This window comes from Mixophyes fleayi, chromosome 3, assembly GCF_038048845.1.
Source record: "Mixophyes fleayi isolate aMixFle1 chromosome 3, aMixFle1.hap1, whole genome shotgun sequence".
NCBI lineage: Eukaryota > Metazoa > Chordata > Amphibia > Anura > Limnodynastidae > Mixophyes > Mixophyes fleayi.
This window is the reverse complement of record NC_134404.1, coordinates 140736208-140750492: the sequence shown is the minus strand read 5'-3', so window position 1 is coordinate 140750492 and position 14285 is coordinate 140736208. Positions and strand designations below refer to the sequence as shown.

The following is a 14285-nucleotide window of genomic DNA, read 5'->3' as shown; positions in this document are numbered from 1 at the left end:
AAAATATTGAGATATTTACAGAAGCAAATAATAATATTGTTTTTTTATTCAATCAAACACATAGGGATTGACGCAGATTTAACCGTATGCCAGTTTGCAAAGCATAAATTGCATGATTTCACTCTGTGCATGTCCACAAAAATCCCTGCAGGTACCTACACCTAAGCATCCATACTTGCTCATGAAGAGGCATGATAGGGGAGGGAAGGGCATTCTAATGTATGCCAATCATAGAACAGGAGTGTTCCTGAAATTACAAACTTATGCAGACCTGAACATAAAAGCTCCTTTACAGCCACAAGCAAATGGGCTAGGTCAAATACACACACACTGATGAAAATTATGATTGCCTGCACCAGCTAACGGCTTCTAAATGTCTGCTTGAAATTTCACCTCTGTTGCTGCTGGTGCTTTCTTCACCGACTGTGCATATATTATAGGATATTGTGTGTGTATTTACAAAAAATGTTCTAGCTACTTTCATGCATATGGGAGAAGGAAGGTTATAGCTGCTGCATCATATGAAGCCTAATGGCAGATGTCTTCGTTATGAAAACAACTGTTTACCAAGTTTTATTGTGCTTGCAAGTTGGTTCTGTGTGTATGTTGGTGTAAGTATGCCTACCGTAAACATAGGCAAGCCGAAGGGGGTTTTCTATTGCCTGGAAACCCCCCCTCCAAGCCTGGGACACTGTATAATTTAGGTGGCTGGACACTGCTCCCGCTTCACACAGCTCTGCTTGAAAAACGAAGAGCTGCGTGCACCTAACAGTAGTGCATGCAGCATTGTCCATTTATATTATGGGAATAGGAAGAGTTGGAGAGAAGCCAAGCACTGTCTAAAATTATAGCCAAGCCCCCATGCATTCTGGTCACGCCCACTGGCGGCCTGGTGTGAAAGCCCCCTCTACAAATCCTGCGTTTGCCCCTGGTAAACTTGGCGCATAGGCTACAGATGCAGAGATATACACCTATGGGTTTAATATGCTATTTTTCTGTGTACATTTTGGGGCCTTAAATTACACAAGTTGCTTTCTACTCTGCAATAGGTCCCTAGTTTACATAGTTTACTCTATGGGAATCCTATACACTATTTTATGCAAAGTATAATATATTTCTCTACTCTACAACACAAGAGTGGGCAACTTTATTTGAAGCACTGACTGAAAAGCACTAAATCATATGAATTAACAAAAAAAATGACCAAACAGTGAAACTTACAGGATCCTATTTTTAAAAGTACCCCATCATATTTCCTGTGTCTTGAAATGCATTGTTCACAGTACAAGTCTCTAGCAGACTGTTTAGTTCCCTAGTTACATTACAATAAGCAGTAGTTGTAACAACTCCCATTTAGTAGCCAGATTTTAAATTCAGTGACTTTGAGTAAATGACTCATCAATGGGGTGAGGTGATGATCCGTAAGGCTGATTGCTACTGGAGAGGATTGCCCTTAGTAACCAGGCAGGCAGAAACCACTGCAGCTCCCAATAGGTTGCTGTAAAAAGTGAAGGGGCCAGAAAGGAAAAATCCCTGTTAAGGAAAAATGAAGATGGAGGGTAATCGATTCGTTTTAAGCTATTTGTTCTTCACATGCACCCTGAAACATGCACACATAGCACCAGGGGGTAAATGTATCAAGCTAAGAGTTTTCCGGCGGGTTTGAAAAGTGGAGATGTTGTCTATAGCAACCAATCAGATTCTAGCTGTCATTTTGTAGAATGTATTAAATAAATGATAGCTAGAATCTGATTGGTTTTTCATACCCGCCGGAAAACTCTCAGCTTGATACATTTACCCCCAGATGTCAGACACAAATACTTTTATATTCAATTTAAAATGATACACTTTTGAGAGCCAATGTAGGACAATAACCCTAAAGGTAAATACTGTTTACAAATAAACACTAACTTTTTATAAATTATTTATTATGCTTATCACTTTTCTCCTGTGCTGCTTCTTATCTCTATAATTCCCAATACTCAAATGTTCACGTAACATCCTCCCTTTAAAACCCTCCTTAAGAATGACTTGCTGAGTGACGCAGACTAATAAGTACATCACCTTCTATCACCCTTGATTCTTGGTCCATGTTTAAATAAGTATTTCATTTTTTACATAATGTCTGTTTTCTATTACACTAATTATACTGTAAGCTCATTAGGACAGGTATCTCATTCATATGTGTTTTCTGCTGCCTGTTAATTTTAATTATTGTTTATTTATATTTATTAATCATATTATACAGCACTGTACAGAGAATTTGTAATCATTCACATCAGTCCTTGCCCCAGTAGCTTACATTCTAAATTCCCTTCCACATTCACACACTAGGGTCCATTTTGCCAGAAGTCAATTGACTTTCCAGTATGCTATTGGACTGTGCATGGAAACCCACACAAAGACAGGGGAGAACATATAAACTCCACACAGATAGGACCTTGTTTGGAATTGAATCCATGACCTCAGATCTATGGGTCAGCAATACTAACCGATGTGCCACAATGCTTGTACATATTTGTTTCCTGGTATTGTCTATACTCGCTGTACTGTATTTTTATAAATTTCCTAAAGCTCTACATACTGAATTGCACAATATAACTATAAATAAATATATATATAAATTTGCAAATGGGTACTATGGTGTAATTTCATGTAATTCACATTGTGAACTATGTTGTCCATGGGTATCATTTGGTATAACCACATAGTTCATTCCTATATGACATGTGTACCATCTGTTAGATATTAGAATGGTGAATCTGCTAGCAGTCACATTGCTGTGTGTAATCTGTGCATTGTGACGCTCATGTTAAGTTGAACACAAATTGCATTTCTGGCTTTGTCTTAATTCTGCGCAAGAGCACAAAGCACTAATTACAAAAATAGTGGTGTGTGTGCATTCTTAGATGTAAAAAAATTGTTGGCAGCATGGTAGCTTAGTGGTTAGCATTTCTGCTTCACAGCACTGGGGTTAAGAGTTTGATTCCCAACCATGGCCTTATCTGTGTAGAGTTTTGTATATTCTCCCTGTGTTTGCGTGGGTTTCCTCCCACACTCCAAACACATACTTATAGATAAATTGGCTGCTCTTGGTTTGTGTTTCTGTTAGAGAATTTCCAATGAGGTAGGGACTGATGTAAGTGAGTTCACTGTACAGCACTGCAGAATTAGTCGCGCTATATAAATAGCTGATGATTATATGTGGGCAGCACGGTGGCATTGTGGTTAGCGCTTCAGCCTCTCAGCACTGGGGTCATGAGTTCAATTCCTGACCATGGCCTTATCTGTGTGGAGTTTGTATGTTCTCCCTGTGTTTGCGTGGGTTTCCTCTGGGTGCTCCGGTTTCCTCCCACACTCCAAAAACATACTGATAGGTTAATTGGCTGCTATTCCCCAAAAAAAAATTGACCCTAGCCTCTTCCTCTGTGTGTGTGTGTGTGTGTTAGGTAATTTAGACTGTAAGCTCCATGGAGCAGGGACTGATGTGAGTTCTCTGTACAGCGCTGCGGAATTAGTGGCGCTATAAAAATAAATGATAATGATGATGAAGAAATGCAATTTGCATTCAACTTAATACAAGTCCCTGTATTTTTTAGCAGCTATATCAGGAGTCTTCAACCTTTTAATACTTACCGCCAGCGTCGGACTGGCCCAGCGGGCTACCGGTAAAATCACCGGTAGGCCCGGCTACCTTATGGCCACACCCCCTTTTATATGTGGGTGGAGCTTACCTGGAGGCTCGTTGTTCACACCAGGGTGCTCGCATTCCTCTCCGGCGTCCCTGCTGCTGCAGATGACTGGCTGTCACTGACAGCCAGTCATCTTTCACTTGCGATCGCAGCTGCGATCATGTGACCCGCCCACTCACCCTGTCAGCTGATGTTTCCGCCGCCGCTGAAGGGAGAAGAGCAGAGAGGCTGCATCAATCAACTTTTGGGTAAGTATATTTTAACCAGTTGTTTATATTGTTTGTGCTATCACTATATATATATATATATATATATATATATATATATATATATAGTGTGTGTGCATATATATATATATATATATATATATATATATATATATATATATATATATATATAAGTTAACCCGTGCATGATACTCATGCATTCTAGTCAAATCAAGCTACTTAAGGTCTTAAAAAGGTTCTTGTCATGCATTTGGGCCTAGCCCAGGCCTCCTCAGGGGAAGAGTGTTACTTCCCAACGCAAGCACCCTTTTTAATGTGTGTTCATGAGGTAAAATTACCTCACGAAAATGAGTTTGACCCCATAGCTCGTAAATTTAGCCTTTACTACCCCTCCCACGGGGGGAAGGTGGGATGATGGAAGTTAACTGACATCACTATTCTAATTTTTTTATCAAATAATGTCAGTATACCAAATTTCAGGTCAATTGGATGAGTCCTTTCTGAGAAAATAGTTTTTTCCACACACACACACACTAACACACACCGCTAGGCTTTTACTTTTATAATATTAGATAATGCTAAGAATTTAGTAGGTCAGTGTATAACTCCGCCCAGCAGGTGGCGCTGCAGCTTGTTTTGTTTTTTTTCCACACACAGACTAACACACGCCCCTAGGCTTATCTATATTAGATATATTTATACAGGGTTTTATGGGATGGGCGCAAATCAGGGGGGAAGTGGGACACACAAGGATACAAACATACGCACCTATTTGGACTGTAATGTGTCTCTAATACTGGGTGTGTGTAATGATCAACAAAGCTAAATTAATATCAAAACCAATACTAATAACATTGCAATCCAGTGTTATCAAGATTAAAAACTGTAATACATAAATGATTTGCAGATCAATAATCATAAATGTCCATGCATCTATATCCGCTTGCATAAATGCTTTCCAAGCGTATTAGGATAAAATTGTTTCCAAACTCCACCGATGTTCATGTAAACCATATTCCATATGAAATGAGAAAAGAAAAAACAACATGGCAGCTAATAGTGTGGCATGTTTAAAGCGGCGGAGATAGTGTCTTTGAAAAACAACTCACATTTTGAGATGGACATTTATGATTATTGATCTGCAAATCATTTATGTATTACAGTTTTTTATCTTGATAACAATGGATTGCAATGTTATTAGTATTGGTTTTGATATGAATTTAGCTTTGTTGATCATTACACACACCCAGTATTAGAGACACATTACAGTCCAAATAGGTGCGTATGTGTGTGTGTATCCTTGTGTGTTCCACTTCCCCCCTGATTTGCGCCCATCCCATAAAACCCTGTAAATTTTCATTTTTTTGAGTACCGTCAGGATACTCTACCCCCTGGGAATAGTGGCAGCATCACCCTCTTCACCTTCTTTTTATTTTACCAGAAAGTACTATGGTAGCGCTCATCGTAAAAAGTAAATGGGATCTCCCATTACATCAGTTTTCAATATATATATATATATATATATATATATATATACATATATATATATATATATATATATATATATATATATATATATATATATATATATATATATATATAATGTGTGTGAATTAAGAGGACTATTGCAGGCATAATATGAATTGGGTACACTTGCATGGCATAACATTAGGGGCACTACTGTGTGGCATAGGGGGGCTGCCTATCTATACTAAACTATAGGGGGGGCTGCCTATGCTAAACTATAGTGAGGGGGGGCTGTACAGAGAACACTATAGGGAGGGGTTGATGGGACCTTTAATGCTGAGTTGGTTTGGGTCTATAATTGAATGTGAGGGCTGAGTGTGGGGGCTATCTATTAAATGTGAATATTAATTATTTAATGCTAGGAATGGTCGTGGGAAATGGATGTATTAAACGAAATGCTAATAATTTATTGCTGGGACTGTTTGGAGGGAGGGTAATAGGTTTATTTATTAAATGGGAATACAATTAATTTAATGTTGGGGTTTGTTGGAGGGAAATAGATCTATTCATCAAATGTGAGCACTATTACTTTAACGTTGAGGCTGGAGATAGGCCTAATTATTAAATGTGGGTGCTGTTTATTTAATGGCAGGGATGGTTGACGTTTCTAAATGTACCCATTATTTTTTCCAAATAGGGCCCTCAACATTCCAGGATCCAGACAAGCCGCAACTAAAGAAACCAGCAGCCACAGGTGGTAAAAGTGACAACAACAGGTAGGACAGTCTGTCAAATGATCTGAGTCTAGTGCAGGCTTGGCTAACCTGTGGTACTCCAGGTGTTGTGAAACTATAAGTCCCAGCATACCCTTTCAGCAATAAGCTGCTATATATTGGCAAAGCATGCTGGGGCTTGTAGTTTCACAACACCTGGAGTGCCACAGGTTAGCCAATCCTGGTCTAGTGGGGCAATCCTGATTTTTGGTGACTGTTCTGCCCAATCTAAGGGGCAGGTCAAGACTGTCTCTTCTTTAAACACACACTGCATTCTTTATATACTGCACTAAGGGACTAGCTGTCCTTCGTGGACTGACCACTCCCCCTCTAGTGTCTGGTCCCGCCTCTATGATGGCTGACCACACCCCCTTTGGTGGGCCCCTAGTGTTGCATTCCCCGGTGGGCCCTTCATGCCCCAGTCCAACACTGCTTACCGCCCACTTTTGAATCATTGTTGATGGTAAAATTTCTTTACCACCCACCGATGCCATAGTAACTAAATTTAGTGTTAGTGCGGAGTAATTTTTAGAGGGAGGATTATTGTATTTAACTACAGAAGCAGCAGCTACTTGCAAAAGCCTATTTGAAAGTCTTGCATATACAGGTTACTGTATTCATATATATACATGCAGGTGCAGGTTGTTGATATGCACTGTAACACTCTGTGTCACAGTCTTTGCACGTCCGTGCAGGATACACTTCTTGTTGTGGTGGACAGGCTTTCTTATACTTAAATTAAGTATAATATACTTATTAAGTGCCTCCAGTCTGTACCTATGACTATCACTGGTTAAGGGGAAATTCTCCCAAAACTGTAAATTAAATTAAACCCAGTCTTAAGGAGCAGCAGCTACTACATGCGTCTGTTAACTTGCTAATAAAAGACTCAGCGCAAAAACTGAATGTCTGGATTCAGGAGCAGTAGCGCATTTCGGACATTGGAATCCTGCCCCACTTACTCCTACCACTAGACCACCGGGGATCAGGCTGCCATGGAAACAGAGCGTAGTGATGTGGAACATTGCTAGAAAACCGACTGCCCACCATGAAAGCTGAATCACCCACTAGTAGGGAGGGACCAGATTGATGACCACTGTAAAAGTAATAAAAAAACATTATCTACATTTATCATAAGATTGAAATTATGTCATAGTTGCCTACTCTCCCGGAATGTCCGGGAGACTCCCGAATTCCTGGGAGTTCTCCTGGACAGTCGAAAGAGCAGGCAGGTTACTGGCCATGTGTGGGTGAGTGGCAGGGCTTATGACATGATTTCCGCGCCATCGCGGCCCCGCCTCCTGCTGTTATAGGCTTGAAAAGATTATGACAAGTTAGGGGCGGGGCCACAATGACGCAATTCATCGACTTCTGGCCCCACACGTCCACAACTCACCGATTTCCTGCATCACAACTCGCCAAAGTTTATGTACAATTGTGTATTCTTTCGATTTAATTGCCAATTACAGCAAGTCATAAGTATTCCAAGCATCAATTATATACTAATGTCTATGTTCCAAATATAAAACAAATCACATTAGAGTTGATTAACACAAAGTATATTTTATTAAACCAAAATTAAGTCACCTGCTATAGGATTTCCAGGATATACGTACACAGAGATTTAAGTATAGCTATAAGCAAGATGATCCTCCATTTTATGGGCTAGATTTACTAAGCTGCGGGTTTGAAAAATTGGGGATGTTGCCTATAGCAACCAATCAGATTCTAGCTTTCATTTATTTAGTACTTTCTACAAAATCACAGATAGAATCTAATTAGTTGCTATAGGCAACATCCCCACTTTTTCAAACCCGCAGCTTAGTATATCTAGCCCTATGTCTTTAGAACAGTTTCAGAGGACAAAAATTTAAATCAGACAAACAACTAAATTACATTAGCATTGGCAGTATTGTGAGTACAGTAGATGTATGTTTGTTCATGATGGAACATAAACCCTTCTCTTAAAAGTGATGGGGCTGTACAGAACCTTCGCCTTTTTGAAAAGCACTTCTTATTCTGAGTTTTCAGTCTATCCTTAAATAACTGCCAACAGACTGAAAGGTCAGTTGTCAGCTTTGTCCTGAGTGACGTTGGACATGTTGTTGCAGAAGAGATCGATCTCAGATCTGCCCTGTTTGGCAGGGGCTGGAATGTCGGCTGGTGTTAGATCTCGATTGTAATTAAATTACAGAGGAATGCAATAGGGGAAACCTGAGACATACTTCCTGGTTGCAAGTAAATACATAAAACAAACAATGAAAACATAAAATCCACCTTTTTTTTCTAGCCCACACTAGAGGTTAATCAATTCTAATGTGATTTGTTTTATATTTGGAACATAGACATTAACTATGTCACACGTTACCAAAAATATATATATTTATTATCCCAATTTTGAGTGAATTAGCAAATTTGTGTTTTTTTGTGCTACTTTTCCTTTAATTAGGAACTATGCTCCAGCTTTAGTCTGTTAGATTTTTCTTTGTTAATTAGCCTGTAAAATATATTTATTTCACTATGCTACCAAAAAAAGCCCAGTCTGTCCCAGAAACAATGTGACATTTTATAGGTTACACACTGAAGCCGAAGAATGATTCTCAATTTAATTGACACATAACAAAACTGTGAAATGAAGTCAGGTCACAAAGGTATAGCATACCATTGGTCATGTAAGAGTTAAGAGACCTATTTTAATCTGTTTAATAGCATTATAAAGAACGTAGCAAAGAAATGAACTAATATATAATACAGTAATATACCATAATGGATTTGTATATATAGTATAGATTGAATGTAGTCAGTTTGACAGTTCAATAGGTAAGGATAGACAAAATAAAATAAGAATTATTTTATTGTAGGCAAACAGATGGGTCAAGGTGCTATCTTTAGGTGAGCAGAAAATACAGTAAAGCTACAATTGTTATTCAAATGTTTACATTATTTAAATCATGATCTATCATGTTTTTCCCAGTATCATAAAAATCAGTAGTTCCATAGTGTAAAACAGTTGCTTGACGCCATTGGCATACAAGGGATTTTATTGCTACTGATGTGTTAAATAACTAATATGACCAATTTATCTCACTAAGGACCTCATATGTGCCAGGTGCATTGTCTTTTAATGCAATATCACAAACACAGCAGGTATGTTGTTTCTGGAGCTTGGCTGGTATTTGTGATATCTTCTGTTAGATGGAAAAACAGATGGATAACTGCATGTTCCTTGTGTGGGTTAGAATGCAATATGCAAACAAGATTAAACAAGGAAGTCAAAATCTTTTATATACACATTCCTTTTTAAATTAAATAGAAAGTGTGAATGCGACTATATTCATAAATGGAAATTTTCAGATATGAACCAGGAAAGTAAAATGTATCAGAGATAATTTACAAATCGCAAAACGTCAGCTGCTCTGGGTCAAATCAGCTTTAACATGCTTGGACACTGATCCACATGCCCAGGGGAATAGTTGGGTTGTATGAGAGTGCACCTAGTTTTGCAGAGCAGTGGAGATGTCACCATGCAGAGATTATTGTTTTTAGAAAAAAGGAGGGTGTATTTTTAGGGGTGCTTCTTGCTGTATGGAGGTGAGGAGGACAGACATGGCCATTTCTACTTTGCTACAAGTAATTTGATTTGGCAGTCTTTGTTTCTTCCTGCACTTTTCAAGGGACCCATTCGGGGCATTGATGTTGCACTTAACTGGAAAAGTGCATTTACACGCTTATACGCCAGGCAATGTAAAAAGCAACATGGTTGGATTTTGATGTAACGTTTACAGTTTTGTACAGTTCGCGTCTTGATATTCTAGGTATACTTCTAGTGTGGGGATGCTTATTTAGAGAGCAGAGGGTAGGCATGTATCTTGAAGTCGCTGGATGGACCATTCAGGCGCACCTGTGCAAAGCCCAGTGTTTTGTGGTGCACATGGAGTGTACTTCGTAAATTATTACCAATGCATAGTGTTATGCAGATGTGTTAAAAGTAAATAATTATGGTCTCTTTCCGACCCTCTTTTCCTCTCCAACGGGACAAGACAGGGATGCCCCCTTTCGCCCTTAATCTTTGTTCTAGTGACAGAACCCCTGGCGGCGATGATCAGACAGTCGACATTGATCTCGGGTGTGACAGTGAGGCCGCTGGATTTCAAGATATCTCTCTTCGCGGATGACATACTTCTTTCTCTGACAAATCCTCAGGAGTCTTTACCCGCCTTATATAAACTTATGGATGAATATGGCCTCCTTTCAGGCTATAAAATTAATTTTGTTAAATCAGAGGCCATGCTCCTCCACGCTTCCCCTTCCCTTAGGTCCAGCTTACAGACAAATTTTACGCTACGTTGGCAGGTAAATAAGATCAAATATCTTGGAGTTTATATCACCTCGTCCTATGAGAGATTGTAACGGGAAAACTTCCCCCCCTTCTGTCAAAAATCAAACAGGATTTGGAGACTTGGAAGAGCTATATCATAACGTGGCTGGGGAGGATTATTGCTATTAAGATGAACTTGGTCCCTAAACTTCTGTATCTTTTCCAGACTCTCCCAGTGAGGGTTCCCGACTCTGTGTTTAGGGATCTGCATTCCTCCTTTCTAAAGTTTATATGGCGTGCCAAGCCCCCTAGAATTTCGATAGCAGTGCTTAAGAAGCCCAGGGCTCGGGGAGGCAGGGGTTTCCTGACATTAAATTTTACTATTTAGCATCCCATCTGACCCAGGTGGCGGTAACTTATGCGCCTTACCAGTCCATAGCTTGGGTGGACTTGGAGACCCACTATGTGGGGGTCCCCTCCATGGCATCACTCTGGGGGTTGGCCAACATAGATAGACCACCAGCGGCCTCCTCTCTTCAATCTCTTAAATTCTGCTTACCCCTCTGGGACTCATGCCGGGTCAAATATAAATTGTCCTCCCCTATTTCACCTCTGACCCCCCTCTGGGGCAACCCACACTTGCCTCCTGGCAATTCGATCCAGCAATTTAAACTCTGGATAAAGGCGGGATTACGGGTGGTTTCGGACCTGGTGGTTAATCGAATTTTGGCTTCTATGTCAGAACTTCATCATAAATTTGAACCGTTTCGTCCACTCTTTTTTGAGTACTTCCAGGTCCGACACTTCGCCATGTCTTTGCCCCCCCAGGAGGCTCTCCGGGCCCCGACCTCCTTTGAGTACATGTGTTTACATTCACCTCTCACCAAAGGGATGATCTCCCAGATCTATAATTGGCTCATAGATTATACTTTCGATACTCCAGGACGACATGAGCGGGAATGGGAAAATGACTTGGGTCCTCCCCCAGACGACTTATGCTGGGAGGAAGTCAGGGAGGGGATTGCCAAGAGCTCAATCTCTACTTTGATTAAGGAAACTGCCTACAAAGTGTACTATAGGTGGTACTATACTCCCGATAAGCTGTCTCGAATGTTTCCTACGGCCACTCCGAGCTGCTGGCGGGAATGTGGCCAGAGAGGTACGATGCTACACATATGGTGGACCTGCCCTCGTATAGTTCCTTTCTGGAATATGGTTCTTACACTCATAAACTCTGTGTCAGAACAACAGATAAGTAAAGACCCCTGGTCATTCCTTCTCTCTCGCCCTATACCTGATGAAAGCGCGCCTTCTAACAAGCTTATCTCCCATATTCTGGCAGCTGCTAAATCCCTAATAGCAAAGCACTGGAAAGACCCTAGGGCTCCCTCTATGCAGGAGTTACGGTCGTACATAGGTCATGTCGCAAGCATGGAGAGTATAACGTGCTACCTTCATGATAAATCATATAACTTTGATAAGGTGTGGGCCCCGTGGTACTTACTAGAAAGCCGTAGCTGCTTATCCAATACGGCTCCTCCCCCGGCAGTTGGAACATAGCTTCTGGGCCGCCTCTGGACCCCCCAGGCTGGATATGGTGCGCGGTGGGTGAGTAATGTCTATATGCTACCTCTCTGTCACGTAACAACTGTAACTGTGTGTTCCAGCTTTTCTTAGCATTGTTTCAAGTTTACGCGCCTATCTATTTATTAGCTATTTTGTTGACAATATTTGTGCCTCTCTACCCCCCCCCCCTTCCCTCCCCACCGATATAAAAGTATAAAACTCAGAGGAAACACCTTGATTATTAAGATTTTTCTTGTCAAAAATGTTGTATGTACTGTTCCTGTTGTTTCCTCTTCAAATAAAGAGTTTAAAAAAAAAAAAAAAAAAGGAAATAATTATCTTCATATTCCAATAGATAATTATCCCTGACAATTTTTGTCCCTAAAAATGTTACTATTTATATTTCTCAGTAAATTCCTCCTTTTTATGCATGTTAGCTGCAACTCCCATCATCTATTCTTAAGCTGGGTACACAGTACAGAACATTTCTCCCAATGAGATATCTGTAACCACTTTACAAATGAGTGAAAGTCCCAATGAGCTGATTTCTGTGTACACATTTACACAATTTACCTTCAGCCCTGTGGTCCTCATCTGTCATAACCATCTGCTGAAAAGATTGTGACTTTGTCAACGTCATAGAGATCTATGGACACTGTTAGTCGCGAGTTCATACACACAGAATTTGCCTGACAACATTCCTTTGTTGATAGTGATTTTTAGTCCGTTTATAAAACCAAATAAAACGATACAATGTGTTTTGGTACGATAAAACATGATCGTCGGAGCGTGCATACTAATGTGATATTGGCCCTAATAGCTGTTTATCGTGTGATTGGCATAATAGTTGGGTGGAAACCTGTAGTGTGTACCCAGCTTTATTCTCTAGACTTCATAAGGATTTGAAATGTAAACAAGTACATTATAATCAAATTAAGTTTATAACATGGTTATATGATAGGGATTGTAGTGTTCAATGGCCCACTGAAACTACATTGCAGTGTCATGCAGTGAGTCAGCAGCATCCCTGCAAATTATTTAATGGGATCATATACAGGTAAACAAAACTGTGACTGAGTTGCTGTATTAACACTGTTCATGCCCCAATGTTAGTCAACCAATAGAAACTATGCATATCTGTAAAGTAAGTCTGCCAAACTGTCATTCTTTCTATGTTTATTCAGTTCAGCAATACATGGTCTTTGATTTATATTAATGTCAAATATTCACTTCACTTGCTCCTTAATGTGCTTCTGCATTGCATACTAACAAATTTAATTTAATAGCATGGTGACGATGGCGACAATGTCTTTTCTCATAGTTTGTATAGGCTACAATGAAAGTCATTGCTATTTGCAATTAACAATTTGAATATTTTTAATTAACCAAGTCAATGTTGGTAGGCAAGTGCTCCATATAGTTGTATTGGAAGTTATTAAAAAGGAATTTATCTAAAAAAGAAGTGGGACCTATTATGACATATGGTTATTACAGTCGAGAGCATAAGTACATTCTTACTACAGCAATATAGGAACAGTATAACCCTATGTCAACAATATGGCAAAGAAGATTAAGTATCAAGTATGTTTCATTTTCCAATATAAAAACATTTTACAGCTTTGCAATTCTTAGATATTTTTCAATCCTTTTAAAATACCAATATTCGTTGATTTTTATGTCATTTTTGAAAAGCATATTTTAATCCTAAAATGATTTTGTTATAAAAATGAAATATGATTGTTCATGAATAAATAATTGGTAGTGTAAAAGTTGTGTAATATCAATCTAAAACAAATAAAACTGTGAAGGCCAAGATGTGGCAATCTGCCATTACATCACATGACGTCTCTAATCCATGTCAAGGTCATAGAATCCAGGACAGAGGTATATTAGTGTAATACAAATACACATAATGATGACTTGCACTAGTAATTTATGTGGTTAGTATTACATAATATACACTTTCATTATTAAAACAGGCAAAAAAGGAGAGTAATGGATTATATATACCAGAGGATCCCCTTTTGTGATATATCTTTGGTCTATTTAACATCTAACAGATACAATGACATTTACCTATGTATTTTTATATATATAACAAACGGGTTTGTGTGTTCCCAGCAGCTCAGGTGTTGTGTTCCAGCTTGGGGTCACCACATCGAAATACTCTTTTGTGGGTAATACAGCCTCTGACCAGGGGGTAAATGTATCATACTCCGGGTTTTTTCAAGTCGCCGGAAAT

General features: G+C 39.4%; 1 protein-coding gene across 3 annotated transcripts in view; it reads right to left on the bottom strand.

The window, feature by feature from the left end:
- The window catches only part of KBTBD11 (kelch repeat and BTB domain containing 11), a 76422-nt gene that overhangs the window by 11077 nt on the left and 51060 nt on the right, over nucleotides 1-14285 (bottom strand). The gene's annotated exons all lie outside the window — the stretch shown is intronic.